The 27,786-nt window shown below is 40.3% G+C and overlaps 2 long non-coding RNA genes and 1 other non-coding gene across 3 annotated transcripts; 2 read left to right on the plus strand and 1 right to left on the minus strand.

The window, feature by feature from the left end:
• Positions 1-8: 8 nt before the first annotated feature.
• On the plus strand, positions 9-27,776 carry LOC126959724 (uncharacterized). Its single transcript, XR_007727631.1, has 4 exons — positions 9-767; positions 24,053-24,152; positions 26,865-26,956; positions 27,389-27,776. It is a non-coding gene; the product is annotated as an uncharacterized LOC126959724 (long non-coding RNA).
• On the plus strand, positions 2,303-5,053 carry LOC126959731 (uncharacterized). The gene is made up of 2 exons (XR_007727638.1): positions 2,303-4,140; positions 4,319-5,053. It is a non-coding gene; the product is annotated as an uncharacterized LOC126959731 (long non-coding RNA).
• On the minus strand, positions 4,050-4,185 carry LOC126960496 (U4 spliceosomal RNA). The gene has a single exon (XR_007728032.1). It is a non-coding gene; the product is annotated as a U4 spliceosomal RNA (small nuclear RNA).
• Positions 27,777-27,786: the final 10 nt, after the last annotated feature.

Below are 27,786 nucleotides of genomic sequence, written 5' to 3' on the forward strand. Positions count from 1 at the left end.
GCAAAAAATTGTGTACTTTTAAAGGCTACAGGTTTCATTAATTTTGAGAAGAAACCACCGCGGCTAAACAAAAAGGTAGTGACTTAGACACCTACCCCTGGGGGGGGGAGGGTCCTCCGCCCTCCCAGGAGGCGCAGTTGCCTAGCAACCGAATGCTCTGCAGGCCCCGCAGGTCCAGAAAAGTCCCGAGTTGATCTCTGTCCGGTGTCTGTCCTACTTCCATTCGCTCGTTTCTGTCCCTCTCGCTTTACCTTCTGATTCTAGAAACACAAACAAGTAAACAGCTTCCACCGTACCATCCCACCTATCAAGACCTAAAGCCCTAAATCCTGAAATTCTCCACTCTATTTCTCGAGGTCCTTCCCACCGAATCTCAACGTCTGAACTGCAAAGGGCTTGCTTTTACTCATTTTACAGATGAGAAACTGAGATAGACTCAGAGAAGAGAAATTATTAAAATTGCATTGAGTTAGGGAGCTGGAACTACAATCTGACTACAAGTTGCTAATACATTTGTTAATTTGACTCACATGGTGATTCCGGATTGTAAATTGGTGACAGTTTTACCAAACTAGATAATGTGTGCAAAAAATAATAATTTTTAAAAAGAAACACCGTCTCCTGGCACTTGCTGTTTGGCAAGTGTTTACTTGTGCAGAGTGATTTCTTCAAAAACAATTCTGACTTTTCTCTAGAAATTTGCACAGATGACAAATATGCTTAATGGCAACGGTTTTGAAAAGAGAGATGTGACCAGCTAAATCCAGGTAGGCTTTTCTCAAACTACTGGGGTCTGAGAAAACATTAGACATTGTATTTAATCCACATATTTATATTTTTCATAGATATTAAAATGAACCTTATGCTTCTAAACTAAGAAATTTATTGTTACCTTTTCTTCTCTACTAAGCAGTCTTTCTCGAATTGTTGTATTTTGGAAGCCAGTAATTATCAGGATTGTGATTGTTATAGTTAAGTGTATTGTCATTGGTCTATTTGTGTTGCCCTGGAACTGCCGGTAGAAATGTAATTTCCCTAAAAGTCCTAATGAAGCAGCCCATGGTTTCTAAGTGTCAAATTTTTAAGAATGCACATGCCAACAATTGACAATTGGGCTCAGTATTTCACAGGGTCTTTTTGTTTTCTGGTACACTTTAAGCAGATTACTATATAAGTGATTTTCAACCCTACTAGAGAAAGTGAAGCACAGAGAAACAAGCCCTTTTAAAGGGTCGGTTTCACAAAGGATGCTAGATCTCAGTTCATAGATCCTTATCTTTTACTCTTTAGCATATAATCAGATGTTCTACATAAACTTTTTTAAAGAATAGTTTTCTATTTACAGAAAAGTCACAAAAATAGTAGACAGTTCCCATATACCCAGTTTCTCTATTGTGTGAGATATTGACATTTGTTTTTGTGTAAGATGATACATTTGTTACAACTAAGGAACAACAATCAATGTTACATTACTATTAACTAAACTCCACAGTTTATTTGGATTTCAGTACTTTTCCCCTAATATTATTTCTCTATTCCAGGATCTCACTTAGGGTACCACATAACATTTAGTTATCATGTCTCCTTTACCTCCTCTGATCTGTGGCAGTTTTTTAGACATTCCTTGTTTATGATGACCTTGGCAGTTTTGAAGAGTGCTGGTCAAGTATTTTGTAGAATATCTGAGAAGTTCTTTAAAATAGAGATGTCCCAATTCCAGCCCTAGAAATACTGACTTAAATTGTTTGTTTGAGGTAGGCCCGGGGCATCAGTTTTGTTTCTTCACATGTCCCAGGTGATTCTGATGGGTAGCCAGGATTAATCACCCATTACGTTGAGTTCTAGTCATGTATCTATTGAGATTACTGCCAACTTCCTACAGAGAAACAATATTTTCGTAAGTGGGGAAATAAACATGCCAATAAACATATAAAAAAATGTGGAACAGATGAGGCATTAAAATATTTTACTAGCATATAATGTATGTTAACTTCTTTCAGAAGGCTAATTGTTTTCTCTCACAAAAGTCAAATGAATGAGGAAAATTGTAGGATATTTACCAAATTACAGGATGTTCAACATGTCCAAATGTAGCATAAAATCTGTCTTTTAAAAGAATATAAAAATATGTTATTTTTAATATGTAAATATGTTTATGGTTCATTGATTTTATGAATTTATAGACAGACTTACATCTTTTAATAATATCTAACTGATAAAGCAGAAGGCGTTTTTTAAAGATATGCTAGTAATAGGAAGAATGGACAATGTAACAATTGCTGGTGAAGGGAGTAGATAAGAGTTACTAGGACCATTTTCCTACTAGAGAAAGTGAAGCAGAGAAGCCCTTTAAAAGGATCAGTTTCACAATCAATGCTAGATCTCAGTTCATAGATCCTTATCTTTTATTCTGTAGCAACTAGGTATTTCTTTAGGTTAATCTGTTTTAAATCAAATACGTAAGGTAATTTAACTTTAAATGCCAAAGGTTAAATTTTCTTAAATGTTAAATTGGAATTATTCCGCACATCTAGCATAACCCAAAAGAAAAACAAAAGTTATAAAATGAGATATTCTCTTGGTCAACAAGTATTTGCCCGGGCTCTGTGCTTGGTGGTAAAAATGCAGAGATGAACAAGACAGATCTCCTGGCCCGAGAGTACTTATACACAAAGAGTAATTAGCATGAAGAGCACTGGACTTAAGGTAAGACTTAGCAGCTGTGTTTTCTCAGGCAAATTAGGAATCAGTTTAGGATGGTGATTAAGAAGTGGGCTCTTAGGCCAGGCATGGTGGCTCAGACCTATAATCTCAGTACTTTGGGAGGTCAAAGGCAAGCAGGATCACTTGAACCTTGAGCCCAGGAAGTCAAGGCTGCAGTGAACCATGATCATGCCATTGCACTCCAGCCTGGCAGCAGAGCAAGACCCTGTCACGAAAAAAAAGGGCTCTGGAGCCAGATGTTTTATATTTGAAACCTGACTTTTTTTCATGCCCTTGGAAAAGTGGCGGGGACTTTGTGGAAGGGACTTACTGGCCCTGTGCCTCAGATTTTTATCCATAATGTAACATACATTTGCTGTATTATTTAAGAATTTTCAATTCTGCCCTAAAGAATAGGAGAAACAAATGGGATAGATGAAACTTACCTGTAAGTATATGTTACATCAACTCATATGTTAAGTACAGATAATAAGTACATCATTAACGCATGAAACATGTTAAACATAGAATAAATAGACATTTACTTCTTAAACATATGTTAAAAGGACAAAACAAACAAGAGTGTTACTTGTAGATAGAGATGGAAAGCAAAATAAACCTTAAATATTCATAAAGCATGGATCAGTCTGGTCTACCTCAAATTGACCACCCATTGGTATCATCCATTCTAACCCATTTGTTTTGGGCTTAAAATGTATAATGCTGCTCATAAGGTCATCGCTGAGCTATAGGTGTAGCCACACATACCTACCTCTGTCTTTTTATTATTTTTATTGTTTGGGGACAGGATCTTGCTCTGTCACCCAGGCTGGAGTGCAGTGGCATGATCATGGCTCATTGCCTGCTCACTGCAGCCTCAACCTCTGGGGCTCAGGTGATCCCCCCACCTCATCCTCCTGGGTAGCTGAGACTACAGGCATGCACCATTATGCCCGGCTAATTTTTTTTTAATTTTTTTGTAGAGACGTGATCTCGCCATGTTGCCCAGGCTGTTCTTGAACTCCTGGGCTCAAGCACTCTGCCTGCTTCAATTTTCCTAAGTGTTTGAATTACAGTTGTGAGCCCCGGCACCCAGCAACCTGTCTTTTTGATAGAGCAAGTGTAGATTGGCACCCTGAACCTTCCATCTCTGAACATTCTTACCTACACTCTGGTTCTTGTAACCATGCCATCTTTGGAGAAGGCAGATGAGGCAGAGAGAGAGGCAGAACATATGAACACTGAGTGACCCACAGTAGTGTGGTCCTTTCACCTGCCTGATCTAAATGTGTTCACCTACCCAATCTCTTTCCCCTCGCTTCCTGCTTTTTTCTAAAACAATTCAGTCTCCATAGTGACTGTCAAAAATTGCCAATGCTGACTATCTAGCAAGTTGTCATGGCAGGGTATTGGAAAAAGTTTTCAATTAGCAATAATGTAGGATAAACCTCACTGGCTACCACATTTCCACTGTACAAAGCTAAGACTGTGTGTTTTAAATTGATTTAACAAACTAACTTATTTGACCATCTTAATCTGGCCTATGAGCCAGACTATAATGATAGGCCATCTTAATCTGGCCTATGAGCCAGTATTGGAAAAAGTTTTCAATTAGCAATAATGTAGGATAAACCTCATTGGCTACCATATTTCCACTATACAAAGCTAAGACTGTGTGTTTTAAATTGGTTTAACAAACTAACTTATTTGACCATCTTAATCTGGCCTATGAGCCAGATTATAATGATAGTGATAATGATAGTGAATATTTTATGGGATGATTGTGGAGAGCACATCAATTTAATTCAACTAAGTCACAATTACATTGTCTTTCAAAGAACATAGAAACACATTGGGTGGGAATCAGTACTGTGTGCAACCAGGTAGCTCCTCTATTTTCAGTCAGACTGAAACAGGAATTAAAAGAAATTAAAGAATGTGTAAGCAAAAACTCAATTGTATGTAAGAAAACCCAATTCCCCCTGAAGAAGAGAAAGAGCAGGAGTCCTTTGAAATTAACTGCCTATTTTTCTGTGGCTAGTGAACCTTGTCTCTCCCTTTCCCAGGCATTGTGAAGACTGTTTCTCTAGCTGTGCAGCTGCAAGGTCACTAGACAGATAATCTCAAGTCATAAAACATGTTGTTCCTTGAAAAGTAAGAAATAATGTAATGCATGTCTCAAGTGAATACCTGTCTTTGTTTCTCGCTTCTGTAATATGCTTTCCCCTGCACAGATCTCCCCCGTCCCACAAAATGCTTAAAAGGTAGCTTGACTCTTTGTTCGAGGCTCAGTCCTTTGGATGTTAATCTGACGGGGTTGGTGCACCTAAATAATTAACTAATTCCTCCTCAACCCCTCGGTGTCTCTGATTCCTTAATTATCCCACAGCGAGACAATGTTTATTACATGCTAGAGATAGAACAGTTTGAGGAATTACCAAAGAGATGGGAGTTGTTCTCATTTTCCAGGTTCCTTGAGGAAGTTCTTGGAGGAAGTTTCTTGAGGAATTCCTTAAGGAAGTGCTTGATATATATCTATTGATACTGATATTTATGCCAAAAATTATTTTAAATACTATGAGATGCCAGAGAAATAGGCTGAAGTGTGCACATAAACAAATAAGTTTAGTAAAGGATGATGGGAGCCATGATGGAAACCTGTGAGAGAATGCAGCTATGGAGGTAGGCCCAGAACTGAGTGATTCTGTCTGTGTGTGGGGTTCATAAACAGCTCTGCAGTCAGCCGCTGAGGAAAAGCTTCCCAACAGCATGCAATCCTGTGGACAGAAAAGGAGGGGTGGAAAAAAAAAAAAAAAAAAAAGACTCAAAAATTCGCTGAAGCCAGATCATCAAGAATATGGAACACCATGCAGGGAAGTTTGGGTTTTAGCACATATTCAGTGAAAAGCCACCAGAGAAGTTTTACCAGTGAAATGAAACAACTTGATCGACTAAAAGTGAAGGCAAGGAGACTGGTTAGGATACTATTGCAATAGTCCAGATGTGAGTTGCTGGGAGTAATGGGGATGGACAGAAGAGGCCAAAACATGTTCATGAAATAGAGTCAACAGGACTTGGACACCGATTGAATATGGGGAGGGCATTTGGCTAAGGAAAGAAAAGAAGCCAGGATAACTCCCAGCTGTCTGGGTTGTGCATGTATGGATAGGGGAGCCAGTCACCAAGATGAGAGTGAAGGAGACAGAACAGGTTGGGAAAAAAAAGAGATTAAATTCATTTTGGGATATAGTGATTTTAAGTGTCTCTGGGACAGCCAGATGGAGATACTCTGTTAGTAACTAGAGTTAGAAGCCAGTCAGAAACAATGGAGCGAGGTCAGGGATGGAGATTAAATTTGAGAATCATATTATTATACATCTGCTCATGGAAAGCACTAAAGAGGATGAAATCATCCCATGAAGAATTTGTAGAATGAGAAGAGAGCCAAAGACAGAAACCCTGCAGATACCCAACATGAAGGTCAGGTAATGAGAAGAGGAAAAATAAAACATACTAAGAGAGAGTGGCCAGAGATGTAAGAGGAAAACCAGGTGGGTGTGGCATCATGAAGCCAAAGTACAGACAGAATTTCAAAAAGAAGAGGCAGTTCAACCATGTCCAATTCTGAGAATTCATGGAAACCAAAAGCTTAAAAAAAAATTCACTGATTTGGCCATTAGGTATCTATTTGCAATATTTGTCAGAGTCGTTTCAGGGAGTCAAGAGTGAAAAGGAACAGAAACCTGAGTGCAATAGACTGAGACAGAAACAGACCTAAAGAAAGAGATATGCGAATGCAGCTTATTCTTTTGAGGGACAATTAGTCATGCAAATGATTTTAAAATACTTGCAAAGCCACATGCATATGCTTGAATTCATAGAAATTTTCTACATTTTGGACATTTTACCATGTAATAGATGCTCTCTGTAAAGCTTTTAAGACTATCAAGTTCTATAACTGGCAGTTACATAAACCACTGATTCTGGGGTAGAGATTATTCCCTAAAGCGAATGTGGTCTAAAGTAACTCATTTACCATATTTTTGCTCAGGAAGAAGTGATACTTTTATACTCTTGGGCTCTGTATGAAAAAGTGAACTCATTATTACAGGAAAGTCATCAGAATCAAAATGGTGTCATTTGTGTTAAAAACGAACAAAATCCTGACAAATAGAACAGGGGAAGGCTATGAGGAGAGGATTCTCATGCATGAGTGCTTCGTAACCAAAACTATCACAAAAGACTACAAAAAGCACAACATTGCACAAAGATCATCACAACCTTACACAAAAAATACTTCTGTGAGGACATCTGCCAGCCAACCTTGACTGATGCCACCCTTGTTAACAGATCCTTGTTATGGATCCTTTGAAGGAGAATCACTTCAAAACAATTCTGTAATCCTCTTTATTTTTCCTTTAAAAACCTTTATCTTTCTTTACCTCCCTGTACATGCATATAGTTTACTATGGCACGCATATTCCCATTGCAATGTCCTATTCCTGAACAAATACCATTTTCGTTTAGAGAACATCTAAAAGAGGTTGGCAATTAACACTCACTTGTCATTTAAAAAGCCATAGAATGGCCAGGTGCATGCCTGTAGTCCCAGCTATTTGGAAGGCGGAGGTGGAAGGATTGCTTGAGCCCAGGAATCAGTCTCAGCAACACAGTAAGACTTTGTCTCCAAAAGAAAAATAAATAAATAAATAATAAATTAAATTTAAAAATTAAAAAAAATTTAAGGCCATAGAATGAAAAATTCTCAGAAATATGTAGCCAAATGTTTTTTGATATTACTTACATAAAGTAGTAATAAATAATATAAAACTATCTACCATTAATTTATTTATTTTCATTTTTATTTATTTATTTTGAGATGGAGTCTTGCTTTGTTGCCCAGGTTGGAGTGCAATGGCATGTTCTCAGCTCACTGCAACATCTGCCTCCCAGGTTCAAGCTATTCTCCTGTCTCAGCCTCCTGGAGCTGGGATTACAGGCGCCCGCCACCACGCCTGGTTAATTTTTGTATTTTTAGTAGAGATGAGGTTTCACCATGTTGGTCAGGCTGGTTTCGAACTCCTGACCTCAGGTGATCCACCCGCCTCAGCCTCCCAAAGTGCTGGGATTACAGGAAGAAGCCACTGTGTCCGGCCCATTTATTTAGCTCTTAGTCTGGGTAGGTTAGACACAATACTAGGTTCCACACATGCTCTTAAATCTTCCTGTTAACTCTGCAATCTAGCTATTGTTACTATCCCCATTTTACAGATGAAAGGACAGCAACTTAGGTTTAGTTACTTGCAAAAATTCCTCCAGCTAGTGAGTAGCACAACCAAAATTTGAACTCATGTTTAGTCAAAATCCTGCACCCTCAACCAACTGTACACTTCTAACTACACTTGACTTCTCCCTACTCCTTCTGAACTTCATATAGTGTCTTTCCACATGCTGTCTAACATCTGCAGTGTCCTTATCTCCTCCCCACATGCCTTTTTTTTCTTATTTTCAGGCCAAATTCCCACTCTACTGTGAATCTTATGGATGCTCCAAGGGCCTGTGTGCAAGATATCATTAATACTCTTATTATACAACTAGGCTGGGAGCAGTGGCTCACATCTTTGGGCGTAATCCCAGCACTTTGGGAAGCTAAGGCAGGTGGATCACTTGAGCTCAGGAGTTCAAGACCAGCCTGGCCAATATGGCAAAACTCCATCTCTACAAAAAGTATAAAAATTAGCTGGGTGTGGTGGCACACGCCTGTAGTCCTAGCTACTCAGGAGGCTGAGATGGGAGCATCTCTTGAACCCTGGAGGCAGAGGTTGCAGTGAGCCAAGATCGCGCCGCTGCACTCCAGCCCAGGCAACAGAGCAAGACTCCATCTCAAAAATAAAATAAAAATAAAAATAAAAAAATAAAACTTATTGTGCTACATTGTAATATCTGATTCCCTTAGTAGACTTTAATGTATTCATCCAGCACATGGCACATGACAATAATCATTTTACAGACATTTGTTAAATGAATAGTTGAATGAAGCTCAATACATACTATACTTCTATACTAAGTGCAAAATTGAGAGTTATATTTTAAATGAATAATGTAATGTTTGAATGTGTACTTTGTCATCTATATAAATGCTTAGGGAACCAATTTTAACCATTTAAAAACATGGTGCTGTATAACATTTTTAAATTAAAATGCCAAAGCCTTTGAAGATTAGTCTTTGTAAGTGTAGTTAACATAAACATTTTTGAAAATTCTTTTTTTTTTTTTTTAAAACAGGGTCTCACTCTGTTGCCCAGGCTCAAGTGCAATGGCACAGTCTCTGCTCACGGCAATCTCTGCCTCCGGGGCTCAAGTGATCCCCCTACCTCACCCTCCCAAATAGCTGGGACTACAGGCACCGGGCCATCATGCCTGGCTAATTTTTGTAGAATTGAGGTTTTGCCATGTTGCCCAAGCTGGTCTCGAACTCCTCGCTCAGGTGATCTACCCACTGTGGCCTCCTAAAGTGCTGGGATTACAAGCATGAACCACCGCGCCCAGCCAGATAGTTTTCTTTCTAGAAAATTTTGTTATATAGGAAATCTCTTGTTTTTAAAAATATTTATTTTGTATTCTGTAATTTATTGGACACTTTGATTCAGTAATTTAGAATACTACCTTCATCCTCTACTAATTCTAGTATATACTGAATCCTATTTCTGCCTTGTCTCTTCAGTGCCATTGATATGAAGGTTAATATTTATGACTGTACAACACAGTTTTAATTTCTGTAGCTTTGTTTTCAAATCTTCACATTTTTTTCAAGTCTTACGCCTATGTGAGCCTTTATTCATAGAAAAACTATTTTATGCAATAAAGTAGTCACAATCCAATATTACTGGCATTTCAAATACTTGGACAAAAATTTTTCTTTATCTGGTGAGAAATACATACTTAATAATATTCTGCTACTACTATAGTAATCTCCAAATAAAAAAAGTGCTATAAAACTAGCAACCTCCCTGAAAATAAATAAAATGCTTCTCAATTTTTGTTCATAATTTGCATTACATTAATCTCAAATTACTGACCAATTGCCAAGATCTGTTTTCTGCTAGAGCTCTCCAGTGACGTCGTTACCTGTTATTTTGACAGAGGTCTTAAGAAAGTGAAAATGAAATTATTAAACATCTCCTTTGATTCTAATTTTCTTGTTTCACAGAAAACTTCACAGTCAGAATTTCACAGGCAATTTCACATTCACTAAGGAGATCTATCCAGGTGTTTTTAGGAATATTTATCAATTCCCTCTGATTCATATCATATAAGACAGGCTAAAGAGTTTTAAACTAAGCATATAAAGAGAGCTGATTACACTGAATTGCTTTTTCTATCAAGCTTCTTGTACTCTGAAAATCAGGTTCTGAAGTCAGAAAATAAATTAATTTTCAACAACTGAAGTAGGCTGAGAACTCTGTTGGTATAAATTCTATTTATGTGACAGCCACCTCTGGCGCCACTTTATCCTGATGTGATTGAACATGATATGAAAGAGTGCCTTATTCTTATTCAGTGGCAAAGAGCCATGGCTGATTCTTTCAAATACTTTTTAAAAAGAAAAGTAGACCTAGACTTTTTTTTTAGCTGAAACAATGACATTTTAATCAAAATAAAATCTACCTCCCCTGTAGCATTTATATGTAAAACAGTTAAAGACCTTTAACTTTTATTTTTATTTTTTAGACAGGGTCTTACTCTGTCACCTAGGCTGGAGTACAGTGGTGAGATTATGGCTCACTGTGGCCTCTACCTCCCAGGCTCAATTAATCCCCCTGCCTTGAGTAGCTGGGGATGCAGGCATGCACCACCACACCCAGCTAATTTTTCAATTTTTTTTTTTTTTTTTTTTTTTATAGATAGGGTCTTACTCTGGTGCCCAGGCTGGTCTTGAATTCCTGGGCTCAAGCAGTTCTCCCACCTCGGCCTCCTAATGTGCTGGGATTATAGGTGTGAGCCACCACGCCCAGCCAATCTTTAACTTTTATTGGGAATCCTAATATAAGTATTTTAAAATATAAAACTTCTTATGAAAAGATGCAATATAGAGGCCGGGTGCGGTGGCTCACATCTGTAATCCTAGCACTTTGGGAGGCCGAGTCAGGTGGATCACTTGAGGTCGGAGTCTGAAACCAGCCTGGCCAATATGGTGAAACCCTGTATCTACTAAAAATACAAAAATTAGCCAGGTTTGGTGGTGCATGCCTGTAATCCGAGCTATTTGGGAGGCTGAGGCAGGAGAATCGCTTGAACCCGGGAGGCAGAGTTTGCAATGAGCCGAGATTGCACCACTGCACTCCAGCCTAGGCAACAGAGTGAGACACTGTCTCAAAAAAAGAAAAGAAGAGATAAGAAAAAAAATGCAATATACATTATATTCTTACCTCCCTGCCTTCTACTCTGATCTGCCACAAAGACACTTATATACATATGTAAGAGGAGGACAATGAGTCAGAAAATTTCTTTGATTTGGCTACAGTACTGCTCTTTTTTTTTTTAGAAAAATTAAGTTCCAAAATGCTTTACCACCACCATCCAAACTCCCTACCAAGCTATCTAAAGGGCCTACATTTGTAGCTACTGGCTACTTCACCAACCATATCTTACCTCCTCAGCCTTGCTCATTCCACTTAAGTGACACTGGCCTTCTTGCTGGTCCTTGACTGCGATTAGCAGGTATTCACATTTGCTATTCACTGACAGCTACACTCTTCCCCCAGGTATGCACCTGCCTCACTCTGCCACCTCACAAAGGTCCCCACTGAAGTGTGTCACTTCATTAAAGAGGTCCTCCCTCCAAACCATCTCCATCTCATTTTCCTTCCACATTTTTTTCATCAAAGCACCTACTTCCCCAGACAAAGATTGTCTCCTTGACCAAACTGTAATCAGGCTCCTTTGAGTCCTTTTCTAGATTTGGCCTCAAACTTGGGCTTCTGTGTACAATTCTTGCAGAGCCCGGTTTTACTGAGAATTATGCTATGTCAGTCAAGAGGAATCCTTCACCCTCAATAGCTGATCACGCTTGATATCTGATCAAATTCCTCATCTCCCACTGTCCCCCAGGGGATGGCTGATCACCCTAGCCTGTTAAGTCAGTTCAGCAAGAATTCCTCCTCCCTTGATGTCTCCTCTTAGTGATTCCTGTCCATCGACCACTCACCTCCCAACCCCCTGCAACCTGTTTCCTTGGCTATAAATCTCCACTTGCTCTTGCTGTATTTGGAGTTGAGCCCAGTTCTCTACTGTCTCTTTTGCCCGATTGTAATAGCTCCTGAATGAAAATCAGTTTTGCTCCCTTAACTACTGTCAGGCTGTGGTTCTCTTTAATATCACCAGACATATTTTAGAAGTATGATTTTATAGTTGGCCCTCCATAACTGTGAGTTCCACATCTGTGGCTTCAAGCAACCATGGATTGAAAATATTTAAGGGCATTCACAGTGGCTCATACCTGTAATCCTAGCACTTTGGGAGGCTGAGGCAGGTGAATTGCTTGAGCCCAGGAGTTTGAGACCAACCTAGACAACATAGAGAAACCCCATCTTCTACAAAAAATAGAAAAATTAGCTAGGCACGGTGGTGTGCACCTGTAGTCCCAAGCTAGGAGAGATACAGAGCAAGATGTTGTCCAGAAAGAGAAAGAGGGAAAGAGAGAGGGAAGGAGGGAGGGAGGGAGGGAGGGAGGAAGGAAGGAAGGAAGGAAGGAAGGAAGGAAGGAAGGAAGGAAGGAAGGAAGGAAGGAAGGAAGGAGAAAAAGAAAGAAAAAGAAAAAAGAAAGAGAAGAGAAAAGAAAAGAAAAGAAAGATGCAGTGACTCACGCGTGTAATCCCAGCACTTTGGGAGGCCAAGGCGGGAGGATCACAAGGTCAGGAGATCGAGACCATCCTGGCCAACACGGTGAAACCCCGTCTCTACTAAAAATACAAAAAATTAGTCAGGTGCAATGTCAGGCGCCTGTAATCCTAGCTCTGCCTCAGGAGGCTGAGGCAGGAGAGTCACTTGAATCCGGGTGGCAGAGGTTGCAGTGAGGCCGAGATCCCGCCATTGCTCTCCAGCCTGGGTGACAGAGTGAGACTCCATCTCAAAAAAAAAAAAGAAAAGAAAAAAGAAAGAAAAGAAAAGAGAAAGGAAGGAAGAGAGAGGGAGGGAGGAAGAAAGGAAAGAAGGAAGGAAGGAAGGAAGGAAGGAAGGAAGGAAGGAAGGAAGGAAGGAAGGAAGGAAGGAAATATGGGGGGAAAATGATAGTTACATCTGTACTGAACATGTACAGACTTATATTATATCTTATATAATATAAGGGTTATATATTATATCTTATATTTTTAGAGTTCCCATTTGATTCTTTTTTATAGTTTCTATCTCTGCTGAAACTTCCCATTGCTCATGCATATTGTCCACCTTTTCCCCAAGATTCTTTAACATACTAGTCATAGTAATTTTAAAGTCTCTGTAATAGTCAGGACTCTTCAGAGTCTCCGAACCAATAGCATGTATGTAGGTGTATATTAAGAGATTTATTATGAGGGATTGACCCATGTGATTGTGGAGGCGGAGAAGTCCCATGATCTGCCATCTGCAAGCTGGAGGTCCAGGAAAGCAGTGCAGCTCCAGCCCAGACCTAAAGGCCCGAGATCCAGGGGAGCTGATGATATAAGTCCCACTCTGAGTCCAAAGGCCCCGAACCAGTAGCATCCATGTCCAAGTGCAGAAGAAAATAGGTGTTTCAGCTCAAGTAGAAAGCAAATTTTCCCTTCCTTTGCCTTTTTGTTCTATTCAGTCCCTTAACAGATTGGATGCTGCCCTTCTTTATTGGTGAAAGTGATAGAGACAGGAGACAGCCAAGGGTCCCTGGTGAAATCCCGCCTTCAAGCCTAAAGCAGCCTGAAGGCTGAAAAACCCGGACTGCTGGTCCTAGATGAAGCCCGTCCTTTCCCGATTGATTCTCTCTGAATAATGCCCATCTGCATAATGGGAGGGCAGGGTGGAGCCTCAGGAATTTTGTGCCATTTGCAGAGGGAAGGAGCCTGGCCTCTTCAGTTCCTGGGTAATGACCTGGGATTCAATCTGTGAGGCAGGAGATCTGCTAGCAGGACTTTCTCTTGCTTTGCTGAGGGTTCCTCTTTCCTTTTTTCTTTTCACCCAATAAACCCTGCCCTACTCAACCTACAGTGTGTCTGTGGGCCTAAATTTTCCTGTTATGTGACAAGAATCTGGTTGTTTTCTACAACAAAAGCAATATTCTTTATTTAGTGTACCAATTCAAATGCTTATCTCTTCTGGAAACACCCTTACAGACAGAAGTTGTTGGAATAATCAAATAGGGACTGTGATGATTAATTTCATATGTCAACTTGACTGGACTATGGGATGCACAGATAACTGTAGAGCAAAAATAGTGTTTTACACTAGTGTTTTACAAAATAATGTTTTACACGAGTGTTTACCAAAACAAAAAATAGTGTTTTACAGTTATCTGGGCATCCCTTAGCCCAGCCAAGTTGACATATAAAATTAACCGTCACAGTCCCTATTTGATTATTCCAATGACTAGTCATCTCTGAACCTGGTTCTATTGATTGCTTTATCTCTTCACAATATCCCCCCCACCCCTGCCTTGCTTTCTGTGTGTCTTATAATTTTTTTAGCATATACCAGAACACTGTAGGTAGAAGAATAGCAGAGGATGAGGAGCATAGCGCTGTTTATACCTGGAAATGGGTATGCCTCTTCCCTTTCAAGCTGTTATTATGTGAGCTGCAGTTAATCTGGTCAGGAGTTGAACTAGCTTTGGGCTTTATCGTTGCTATTGTTACCTTCAGTGCACCACAAGCTTCATATTCCTCCAAAAGTGAGCTGTTGTTACTTTGCGCATGTATCATGTCTGGGGTGCTGCAGGATTATTCCCAGTGCTTCTGCTCTACCCTCCACTTTCATTAGTCTGTGCAGGGGCTGTGCCACAGTAGGGAGGGAGAGGTTTTCTCTATGTTCCCCCTTCCCCAAGAGCAGACTCTTGGTTCTTGTTACTCAAGCTAAGATTGTGGTGGGGGCAGGAGGGTGTTCCTGGTTCTATTGGTCCAGCCTCTCAGGCTTAGGCAGAACTGGAAACCTGGGCCTGGGGACAGGCCTTTCTTGGTGTTCCTGCCATCTCCCCATGATAGTCAAATGCTACCTTGTAACTCTGTTTGATCTTGTTTGGGAGAGTTTTTCTGCTTCCATCCTAGCAATAAACAGACCTCTGCTTTGTATTGGTGCAGATTCCTGAGTCCCAGAGGATATTTTCCCCTCTCTAGGCACCAACTGGTTTTGATTCTACCCCTTCCCTACAAGCAGGGGATATTTGCCTGGGGCAGGCTTTATGAGAACAGTCCAGGAAAGTAGGTGGAGATTAGCGTCTGTCCCCCAGTGACAGCTAATTGCCAATCAGGCATGTATGCTTGTTCCACTAAGCGGGGCTCTCTCCATTTTCCTGGTCTGACCCCAATCTTTCTGATGAAAGCCCTCGAGGAGCTTACAGCTGGTGGGCAACACTGACATTAAAGAATTATACAAGCAAATATAAAGCTACAACTTTGATCAATATTCAGCAAGAGGAACCCGTTGTAATGAGATTGTGAGAGGGGAATGTGACCTCTTCAGGAAGGTCAGGGAAGACTTTGCTGTCCAGTGATAATTGACTCAGGTATGTAGGCTGGTACAAGTCAACTAGTTGAAGTGTCCTGAATGAGGGGAGCATTTCCAGCAGCTGAGGATCAGCATGTAAAAAGTCCCGGTCGGGCTGGGCACTGTGGCTCACGCCTGTAATCGCAACACTTTGTGAAGCCAAGGCAGGAGGATCGCTTGAGCCCAGGAGTTTCAGGCTGCAGTAAGTTACTATATAGTGCCACTGTCTGGGTGACAGAGCAAGACCCGGTCGGGGGGAAAAAAAAAAAAAAGTCTCTATGGCAGGGTGATATGGCAAGTACTAGGAACTGAAAGAAAGTAAGAAGTTCTAGGATAAGAAGGCCCAGTGAGTACAAAGAGGGTATAAAATGAGGATAAAGAGACAGGAGCAAGACCGTCATGGACATTTTGGTCTTGTTAAGAATTTTTGTCTTTATCTTAAATAGTGGGAAGGCATTGGAGAATTTCAAATTGAGGTTGATGGGGAAAGGGATGTAATTGCAATTAGATTTGAAAAAAATAATATTTAAGCAACATATAATTCAGATCTCCCAGTATTTGTATTTTATATATGAATGCCTTTGAATGATATAAGTTTTGTCATATTTTTAAAGAAAAAATTTTTGAAGATAAACTAGGGTATACTAGAATGGATTACAAATAAGGGAGTCACATTTGAACTGCTCGGTGACATTCCAATATTTTATATTGGCAAGTGACCGCCCCATACTTGTAATACTGTAAGTTATAGTTTAGAAGAAATTTTAAATGAATTTATCTGGTCCTATCGAATTACACTGTATTATATTGCAGATTAAGTTATGAGCAAGCCTATATTCAGAAACATTTATTACAAGTATATTTACTTTTAAATGGTGGCAAAATATGTAAATCAAGTATTATTGAATGCTTATAGGGGTACACAGAATAAAATAAAAACAAATATTGCGAAATGTAAAGATATCATTTAGAAATAATGTTTCAATTGTTGACTAATAAAACAACAGTTTTATTTCCCAGTAAAGTCTGTGACTTTAAAATATATGTGACATTTCACTACTATCATTGTCTTTTTTTTTTTTTTTTGAGACAGAGTCTCACTCTGTCACCAGGCTGGAGTTACAGTGGTACAATATTGGCTCACTGCAACCTCTGCTCCTGGGTTCAAGCAATTCTCCTGTGTCAACCTCCTGAGTATCCGGGACTACAGGCATGCGCCACCATGCCCAGCTAATTTTTGTATTTTTGGTAGAGATGGGGTTTCACCATGTTGGCCAGGATGGTCTAGATCTCTCGACTGCGTGACCTGCCTGCCTCAGCCTCCCAAAGTGCTGAGATTACAAGTGTGTGCCACCACGCCCAGCCTACTATCCTTGTCTTTTATGCACCCTGACTTTATCTTCTTTTATCACCAATTATCACATCTCCTCTTTCTAGAAAGGTACTATCTAGAATTAAATTGTATTTGCCTCTCCAGGAAATATCCTCCTACATCAAAATTAGCTTTTTATCTCTCCATACATATTTTGCAATTAAGTTTCTTTCTTTTTTCACAACCTATGCTAAATCTACTTTTATTTGCTATCTTTCCTACATCCATTTTTTAAAAAAGTAGTAAGTTTTAATGATGAGTAGAATTCAGAAATGTATCTTTTAATAAGAGCATGTTTACTCTATAATTCTTTTGTAATTTAAAAAATATGGTGTTTACTTGAATTAAAATATGTATATGTAGTTATATATATTTCATTTGTTTATATATTTTTTCACTTGTTTTTAAAGATACTTATGTCTTTATCTCATTTTCATCTTTGGAACATAAATTTCTCAAAACACAGACTATGCATTCATTTTTTTTATTACTCCCCCTTAATGCCAAGCCTAATGATTCACATGTGGGCACTCAATTTATGTTTTAAAATGATTGTGGTGGTGATTCTTTACCTTTTACTTTCTGTGACATGCTTTCAAGTAGCAGAATTGTTGGCAATGTCCTTGAAGGAATTAGAAACATGAAGGAACTTGAAACAAGTCAGCAGTAATTACAGAATAATCACCATTATAATACATAATAATGTCTTTTAGTATCTTTGCAAGCATCTACAGTTACTACATTCTCAAATATTGCATAACTGTTTGAGTGGAATCATTTATGTCCCTGAAGGTGTTATGTTAATTTATTGAGCAAAGATTTCTCATGTTTTCCTTTATTAGACTGATGTCAAGATAGATTTCTTACTGGTAGTTTAGCTTTACTATGGTTATCTACTATGTTGCATTACCTGCCTAAGTCAATATTCTCAGTTGCTGCAAAAATAAATTTTACATATTCATCATAACTTAGTAGGATTTCCAGTCAGGAAATAAACACTTGGTTGCAGTGTGTTGGATCTGTGTTAGGATAGTGTTCTGTAGGTCTCTCACCTTTCTCATATCTTGCAAGCACAGGTACTTGCTGCCTTGGTTCCAGACTGTCTTTCAAGGATATTTGTGTAGTGAACAGTGATGGAAGATAAAGATAGTGTGATCCTCCTCTCAAACAGGGACAGATTTGTTTATTGTCCCTATAATAATGATGACATCTCCTTCAGGCCAAAGGTCAGACAGGTTTACTGCCCATTATAAAACACTTAGGTTCCCTAAGCTTGGTTGGAATTCCTGTCCTGTAATGCAACTCACTGTGTGTGTAGGTATCACCTGGCCCTCTGCATGTTGCCCTGTAAGAATTGGGGTTCAGGGATCCAGTGGTCAAGAAACCACAGAAGAAGCTGAACAATGAAACTTGGAAGTGTGGGTATTAATTCCAACTCCTAGAGAGATGAACTTTAACCAATGGGAAAGAGGGAACAAGAGGAAGCTGGATGAATAAATTCTCATCCTCCTTCCCATGGATTACTCCATGGCATGATTTGTCCTTGCAGCACATTGAGGGACATCCTGTGTGCCAAGTGGATGTGCCTGCCTGGTGACCTGCTCTGTCTCTTCTGGCTTCAGATAAGATGGTAGCCAGGGAGTAATGTCACTTTATGTCACTTCGCATCGCTTCACAGTTTTCCTCCCCTCACTTCCTTTTCCTTAACCTAACTGCCCTGGGCTTGCCCTACCCAATTAAAACATCAGTGCCTTAATCACTGCCTCAGGCTCTGTTTTCTTGAGACTCCAGACTAAGGTAGTGGCTAAGTAAAGAAGGAGAACTATAGATTCTGAAAGAGTAAGTGGCAAACACATGCTCTTGAGAACACACATCCTGGAAGCAGAAACAATTTCCTAAAATCCTGTAAGTGCTGCTATAAAAGTATGTATGATTGTATAAAATATAGTAGGGACTGGCTGGGTGCAGTGGCTCATGCCTGTAATCCCAGCACTTTGGGAGGCTGAGGTGGGTGGATCACCTGAGTTCAGGGGTTCAAGATCAGCCTGGCCAACATGGTGAAACCCCTTCTCTACTAAAAAATACAAAAAATTAGCTGGCCCTGGTGGTGGATGCCTGTAATCCCAGCTATTCGGGAGACTGAGAGAGGAGAATCACTTGAATCCAGTAGGTGAAGGTTGCAGTGAGCCGAGATAGCCCTACTGCACTCCAGCCTGGGTAACAGATCGAGACACCATCTCAAAAAAATAAAATGTACTAGCGACTTAAATGAACACTGATTAATTCTGGAGGTTGTGTATGGGGATGTCACAGCAAACTATAGAATAGAGGTGTGTATTTGATTTCTAGGGCTACTGTAATTAAGTACCACAAACTGAGTGGCTTCAACAATAGCAATTTCAACAATAGAAAGTGTTGGCAGTGTTAGTTCCTTCCGAGGGCTGTGGGGCAGAATCAATTTTATTTTCTTCTCCTAGTGTCTGGTGGTTGTGCCAGTTCTTGGCAGTCCTTGACTTGCAAATCTCTGCCTTCATCTTTACACAGTTTGCCTTGTGTGGGTGTCTGTATCCCAATTACCCCTTTGTCACATTGAATTGGGGCCCACCTTACTCCAGTATGAATTTCATCTTAATTTAAGGAATTGTAATCTGCCATGAAATATTTTCCAAATCAAGTCACATTCTAAGGCAGCAATCCCCAACCTTTTTGGCAACAGGGACTGGTTTTGTGGAAGACAATTTTTTCATGGAAGGGGTGGGTCAGGATAATTCAAGTGCATTACATTTGTTGTGCACTTTCTTTTATTATTACACTGTAATATTTAATGAAATAATTATACAACTCACCATAATGTAGAATCAGTGGGAGCCCTGATCTTGTTTTCCTGCAACTAGACAGTCCCATCTGGGGTTGATGGGAGACAGTGATAGGTCATCAGGCTTTAGATTCTCTTAAGGACCGTGCAACCTAGATCCCTCTTACGTGTGCAATCTATTCACAATAGGGGTTGTGCTCCTATGAGAATCTAATGCCCCTGCTGATCTGAGAGGAGACAGAGCTCAGGTGGTAATGAAGGGCAATGGGGAGTGGCTATAAATACAGATGATGCTTTGCTCGCTTGCCTGCTGCTCACCTCCTACCATGCAGCCTAGTTCCTAACAGACCACAGATGGGTACCAGTCCATGGCCCGGGGATTGAGGACCCCTGTTCTAAGGTATTGGGTGTTAGGATTTCAACCTATGAATTTGGGAGGAACACAATCATAATAAGGCGGTCCATTTGGGCTGGACCTCAAAGATTCTGTAGGAGTTTAACAGGCTGACAGTGGATGGTTGAGGGTATGGCACAACATGGAGGCTGCAAATGTATACACAGTTCTTGAAAGGCCTGGTTAATTTTAGGAATTACCAGCAATCTAGGATGTCTAGACAGCAGGGCTAGTTCAGAGCAGGGAGGAACTGGCTGGAGGTGAGTCTGTTAAAAGAGATGGGAGGCATTGTGTGTCACATGAGGAGTTGGTACTTTATATAGCAATTAGATGCTACCCAATGTTTGTTTAAAATTACTTTTGTTACTTTTCCCTAACAATAAAAGCAATGGGTGTGTGTAACTGAGATGTCAGTTTTGACTTCACTACTGCTTGTAGAGTTTAACGTGGCTTGAACTCCAAGTTTACCGGTTAGAATCCAGGACTTCCCTGCCTGCTCCCCACCAACTTTATTATTCTCTTCTTGTGGCATTGCTTCTGCTACATCAACTCACATGAGAAGCCCATTTCTCCAGTTTCCATTTTAAGAAAGAACCCACCTAACATTTCATGAGTTTAGAAATGTTATGTAAGATTTGAAAGGTTTTGGAGAGAGCTACATGGCAGGACTTGCAATTTTGCCATCTCACTTTCATTCCTCCTTCATCTTCCTGGAGCAACAAATTCTTCCTCATTCTGCCTGCAGAACAGTTTTGTCCACATTTGGTTCCTTTAGGATCTAATTTCCTATGCCAAGCACTCATTCAGGTATTTTGTTTTTTCTATACAAACATAATTCTTTTCCCATGCAGAATGCTGAAAAACAAAATTATCTCATCTTATTTTTTTTTGTGTGTGTGTGTGTATTTTGAGATTGTGTGTGTGTGTGTGTCTGTCTGTCTGTGTGTCTGTCTGTCTGTCTGTCTATGTGTATTTTGAGATAGTCTCACTCTGTCGCCCAGGCTGGAGTGCAGTGGCACAACTGGCTCACTGCAGCCTTGAACTCCTAGGTTCAAAGGATCATTCTTGCCTCAACCTCTCTACTAGCTGGGATCATAGGTCTGTGCCACTACACCCAGCTGCTTTTTAAATGTTTTTGTAGAGACAGTGTCTCACTATGTTGCCCAGGCTGGTCTTGAACTCTTGGGATCAAGTGACCCATCTGCCACAGCCTCCTAAAGCATTGGGATTACAGGCTTGAGCCACTGTACCCAGCTACAAACACACACACATACACACACACACACACACACACACGAACACATACATAATTTTTTTTGAGACAGAGTTTCACTTTCTTACCCAGGCTGGAGTGCAGTGGTGTAATCTCAGCTCACCGCAACCTCTGCCTCCCGGGTTCAAGCAGTTCTCCTGCCTCAGCCTCCCGAGTAGCTGGAATTACAGGCATGCACCACCACTCCTGGCTAATTTTGTATTTTTCGTAGAGACGGGGTTTCTCCATGCTGTTCAGGCTGGTCTTGAACTCCCAACCTTAGGTGATCCGCCTGTTTTGGCCTCCCAAAGTACTTGGATTACAGGCATGAGCCACCACGCACACCCAACACGTATATTTAAAAAGAACTTAGAAAACGTAGCAAGAATAGTCTAAAAATCACCCATCATGATTAAAGACTTAAATATAGGACCTAAAACCATAAAAACCCTAGAAGAAAACCTAGGCAATACCATTCAGGACATAGGCATGGGCAAAGCCTTCGTGACTGAAACACTGAAAGCAATGACAACAAAAGCCAACATAGACAAATGGGTCTAATTAAACTAAAGAGCTTCTGCACAGCAAAAGAAACTATCATCAGAGTGAGGAGGCAACCTCCAGAATGGGAGAAAATTTTTGCAATCTATCCATCTGACAAAGGGCTAATATCCAGAATCTACAAAGAACTGAAACAAATTTACAAGAAAAACAAACAAACAACCCCATCAAAAAGTGGGCTAAGGATACGAAAAGACACTTCTCAAAAGAAGACATTTATGCAGTCAGTAAACATATGAAAAAAAGCTCATCATCACTGGTCATTAGAGAAATGCAAATCAAAACCACAATGAGATACCATCTCACTCCAGTTAGAATGGTGATCATTAAAAAGTCAGAACACAACAGATGTGGAGAGGATATGGAGAAATGGGAACGCTTTTACACTGTTGGTTGGAGTATAAATTAGTTCAACCGTTGTGGCGATTCCTCAAGGATCTAGAACTAGAAATACCATTTGACCCAACAATCCCATCACTGGGTGGGTATACAACCAAAGGATTATAAAACTTTCTACTATAAAGACATATGCACACATATGTTTATTGTCATACTGTTCACAATAGCAAAGACTTGGAACCAACCCAAATGTCCATCAGTAATGATAGACTGGATAAAGAAAATGTGGGGCATAAACACCATGGAATACTATGCAGCCATGAAAAAGGATGAGTTCATGTCCTTTGCAGGGACATGGATGAAGCTGGAACCCATCATTCTCAGCAAACTAACACAAGAACAGAAAACCAAACACCGCATGTTCTCACTCATAAGTGGGAATTGAACAATGAGAACACATGGACACAGGGAGGGGAATATCACACACCAGGGCCTGTTGAGGGGTGGGGAGCTAGAGGAGGGATAGCATTAGGAGAAATACCTGATGTAGATGATGGGTTGATGGGTGCAGCAAACCACCATGACACATGTATACCTATGTAACAAACCTGCACGTTGTGCACATGTACCCCAAAACTTAAAGTATAATAAAAAAATTACCCATCATATTACAAAACTGTTCACATTTTGGTATCTTTTGTTCTCGTCCTCATTATATTATATAACTGGGCTCATTCTATATATATGTTTTTGTATCTTGCTATAAAACATTTACATTCTATTATGGGAAATTTGTAATGTTGCTAAAATTTATCTGCAAAACCCCTTAATTATTGATGGTTTATAATTGGGCATTTAGACTTCCATATTTTTTATTGTCCTAAGTTATGCTGCGATAATTTTTTTTTTAAAGACAGAGTCTCACTCTATTACTCAGGCTGCAGTGCAGTGACATGATCATGGTTCACTGCAGCCTTGAACTCCTGGGCTCAAGTGATCCTCCTCCCTCAGCCTCCTGAGTAGCTAGGACTGCAAGTGTATGCCACAATGCCTGGTTAATTGTTTTTTTTTCTTTTTGTAGCAATGAGGTCTCACTATATTCCTGAACTGGAGCAATTCTCCCCCTTTGGCCTCCCACAGTACAGGGATTAATAGCGTGAGCTACTGTTCCCAGCCTTTTGATAAATATTTGAACATGAATTTCAACATGAATCCTGATTTACATTTTTTTCTTATTTCCTTGTGACAGGTATCTAGATGAGAAATTTGTGGGTCAAAGGATAAGAATATTTCAAGGCACAAGATACCAATTCCTAAATTGCTTATAGCAAATGTTGTTAAAAGAGGGGAATTGGCATGATCAGATAAATGATTTTTTTACAGCTAACTCAGGTGGCAGAAGCTAGGGAAAAGATAATTACAGCTTGGACTAAATTGTGGCAGTGGGGATTAGGAAAGTGTGGATGTAGAGATGGGGATGAGGTTTAGTAATATTTCTAAAACAGAGCCAGACTTGGTGACTAAATATTGGAGGTGAGAAACAGTAAGGAACCAAAGGTAACTGCCTACCTTTCCAACCTGCCTAACTGGGGTAATACTGATATTAAAAGAGAAAGTGAAGATGGCAAGGTGTGCAGATGTGTAGGACAAGACAATTTGATTAGAGATTTCTTTGATTTGAATTATATACGGTACCAGTTTTTAAAGGCTTTAGGTGGAATCTAATAGGTATTTGAAAATATAGTTAATAGTAGGGAACATCTGCTGGTTTTACCTGCCTGGCATGTGGTGCTAGCTTCAGGAGTTTTTTTTTTTTTTTTTTCTGAGGAGGATCTTTGGGTGGCAATCTGGTTAGAAGTATTGTCTTACAGTTGCATTTATTTACTAAACATCTGTTTTATGATTTAGATTGCAGGTGTATTTGGTTTGGTAAATGAAGACTGGGGAATGCTAAAGCACCCAAGTCAGCCCTGTGCAGCCCTGCTGGCCCCCATTCTTTCTTACTCCGGTAATACCATTTTGATTTTCTTTGGGAGGATCACTCCATCCCTACTCCTCGTTCCTGTGGTTTTGGCGCACCTGGTGCTACTCTATGGATCCAAAGGCGATATATAAGTCAGCCAATCAGAGTTAACCAGGCTAAAGTCTAACAGTTTCCAGGGGAACTGCTGAGAAAAGCTCTTTCCACAGTGATTGCTAAGCGAGTGGGATATAGAACTGGAGTGGCTGGCAGTTATTTTGCTTGTCTGGCAATGAAGTCTACTCAAAGTAGAACTGAGTTAATTCTGATGACCTGTTTTGTTGCTGCTGTTGATTTGTTTGTTCGTTTTGTTTTTTTGAGACGGAGTCTTGCTCTGTCGCCCAGGCTGGAGTGCAATGGTGCATTCTCAGCTCACCGCAACCCCCGCCTCCCGGGTTCAAGCAATTCTCCTGCCTCAGCCTCCTGAGTAGCTGGGACTACAGGCATGAGCCACCACACCCGGCTAATTTTTTTGCATTTTTAGTAGAGGCGGGGTTTTACCATGTTGGTTAGGCTGGTTTCAAACTCCTGACCTCAAATGATCCACCCGCCTCAGCCTCCCAAGGTGTTGGGATTACAAGTGTGAGCCACTGCACCCAGCCTGATGACCTGTTTCTGATGACATCACTTGAGCCCTAGGATTCAAGTGAATTGATGCCAGTTCTAGAACTTTTCAGTCTTATGAGGCATTAAAATTCCCTTTTTATCTTAAGCCATTTGAGTGGGTTTCTGTCACATACAACCAAAGAAGTCCTGACTAATACAGTATTGGATATCAAATAAGGTTCAAGCCTGGACATAGTGGCTAACGCTGGCTCACGTCTATAATCCTAGCACTTTGGGAGGTTGAGGCAGTAGGACTGCTCAAGCCCAGGAGTTTGAGGCTAGACTGAGCAACATAGTGAGACCTCATCTCTACTAAATAATAAAAAATTAGCTGAGTGTGGTGACACATGCCTGCAGCCTCAGGTACTTGGGAGACTGAGGTAGGAGGATCAATTGAGCCCAGGAGGTCAAGGCTGCAGTGAGCTGTGATCACACCACTGTGCTCCAGCCTGGGTGACACAGCAAGGCTCTGTCTCAAAAAAAAGAAAGAAAGAAAGAAAGAAAGAAAGAAAGAAAGAAAGAAAGAAAGAAAGAAAGAAAGAAAAAGAAAGAAAGGAAGAAAGAAAGAAAGAAAAGGTTCAGGTTTTCAAGTATTCAAGATACAACTAAGAGGACTCCTATTGTGACTGCACAACATTCTCTTTTCTAATTAATGGTTGATAAATATGTAGGGAACAGCTATTGTAGTACCAGGCACTGTGGTAGGCTCTGCATGTATAATAGGCTGATCAAAGGTAAGACTATAGATACAGATACAGATATTTTTTTGAGATGGAGTTTCACTCTTTGTTGCCCAGGCTGGAGTGCAGTGGTGCGATCTCAGCTCACTGCAACCTCCACCTCCTGGATTCAAGCGATTCTCCTGTCTCAGCCTCCCAAATAGCTGGGATTACAGGCGCCCGCCACCATGTCTGGCAAATTTTTATATTTTTACTAGAGACAGGGTTTCACCATGTTGGCCAGGTTGGTCTCGAACTCCTGAACTCCTGCCTCGGCCTCCCAAAGTTCTGGGATTAGAGGTGTGAGCCACCATGCTAGCTAGAAGTAATTGCATGACTTTTTTTTTTGAGATGGTGGCCTGCGCCACCACACCTGACTACTTTTTTTGTATTTTTAGTAGAGACTGGGTTTCGCCATGTTGTCCAGGCTGGGGAATTTTGGTTTTTATGTTTTCTACACTTTGCCTTAGATTTCTTTATAAACCTAAGGGTAGCTAATCAGTAGCCAGCACATGATTTATTTGCCTGAATTTTAGAAATATTTCAAATATCTCGAATTGCATACTAGGAACTCAAGTTTCAGGAACTAGATTACCAAAGGGGGTGATATGGTTTGGCTGTATCCCACCCAAATCTCACCTTGAATTGTAATAATCCCCACATGTCAAGGGTGGGGCCAGGTGGAGATAATTGAATCATGGGGTTGCTTCCCCCTACTGTTCTAGTGGTAGTGAATAAGTCTCATGAGATCTGATGGTTTTATAAATGGAGCTCCCCTGAACACATTCTTCTTGTCTGCTGCCATGTGTGACTTTGCTCCTCTTTGCCTTCAACCATGATTGTGAGGCCTCCTTAGCAATGCGGAACTGTGAGTCAATTAAACCTCTTTTCTTTTTTTTTTTTTTTTTTTTTGAGACAGAGTCTTGCTCTGTCGCCCAGGCTGGGGTGCAGTGGCCGGATCTCAGCTCACTGCAAGCTCCGCCTCCCGGGTTTAGACCATTCTCCTGCCTCAGCCTCCCGAGTAGCTGGGACTACAGGCGCCCGCCACCTCGCCCGGCTAGTTTTTTGTATTTTTTAGTAGAGACGGGGTTTCACCGTGTTAGCCAGGATGGTCTCGATCTCCTGACCTCGTGATCCGCCCGTCTCGGCCTCCCAAAGTGCTGGGATTACAGGCTTGAGCCACCGCGCCCGGCCACCTCTTTTCTTTATAAATAACCCAGTCTCGGGTATGTCTTTATTAGCAGCATGAGAATGGACCAATAGAATACAGGGGGTATTGGCGCCTTCGTTTGGAATACTTAACAAATGTCCATTTGTTGATGTGTATAATTTTTTGTTTCTTTCTCTCACATCCTTATGTGCATTACTTTCACAGGATACAGATGATGGAATATCACCTAGCAATAAGAGCTTCATTAAGCTTTCTGATGTGACACTGGTAATACTGGATTATATAAAGTTGTGAGGGTAAGAACTGATCAGGCTTGCTTTTTTCTTCCTCTAGTATTCATGAATGGTTCATTTTCTAGCCACCTTTGTGCCTCAGCTGTCTCTTTTGGTTTTGAGTCGCCAGTTGAGGATGGTTTAATTAAGAACGTTTTTGCTTCACACTCTACCCTTGGGTCATTAAAATCGTAATGGAAAATATGAGAATGGGAAAATAAATCATGTAAATCTCTTATTAATCTGAGTACTTAAGTTTGTATCATAGGATCCACAAGGTATTGTGCTGAAAAATCTGAAACATAGAAAAAAGTATATTCTTCCACCTCCTTGTCTCATTAAATTTACATGTAACCAGTAATTAATATATCACAAATGTATAGCAACAAAATATTTAATCTTTTCTAAGTTCACTGCTTGAATTTAAGTAATCAACAATTTTCCTTTTTCTCACAGGGGGATTTCAAGGAACTCACTAGTGAATTAGAACATATTCTTACTAAAAAACAAAAAACGCTCTCCAGGTGACAAAGAGAAACGATGTGCTTTTGCCCAGGGTACCCTACATGGGCCTCAGAGCCACTTCTCAGGCCTGATTTCTTTCTTTCCAGCAGCTGCCAGAAAGCTATCCTGCATTCCGCTTTTTCAAATTCTGCCCAGAATGGAAACTCTTTCAGTTTACTTTTCATGACATTTATGTAAATTCCTTTCAGATGGCCTTTATTTCTTGCATGTAAACTGCGTGTAGATTAGAAGTCATAATCAAAGCCAAAACGGTAATCCTGTCTCAAGTTAGTAATTGGCATCTTTGAGGAAGTAGACATGGGATAACATCTATTCCAATATATCTGTAC

Source organism: Macaca thibetana, chromosome 7, assembly GCF_024542745.1.
Source record: "Macaca thibetana thibetana isolate TM-01 chromosome 7, ASM2454274v1, whole genome shotgun sequence".
Lineage (NCBI taxonomy): Eukaryota > Metazoa > Chordata > Mammalia > Primates > Cercopithecidae > Macaca > Macaca thibetana.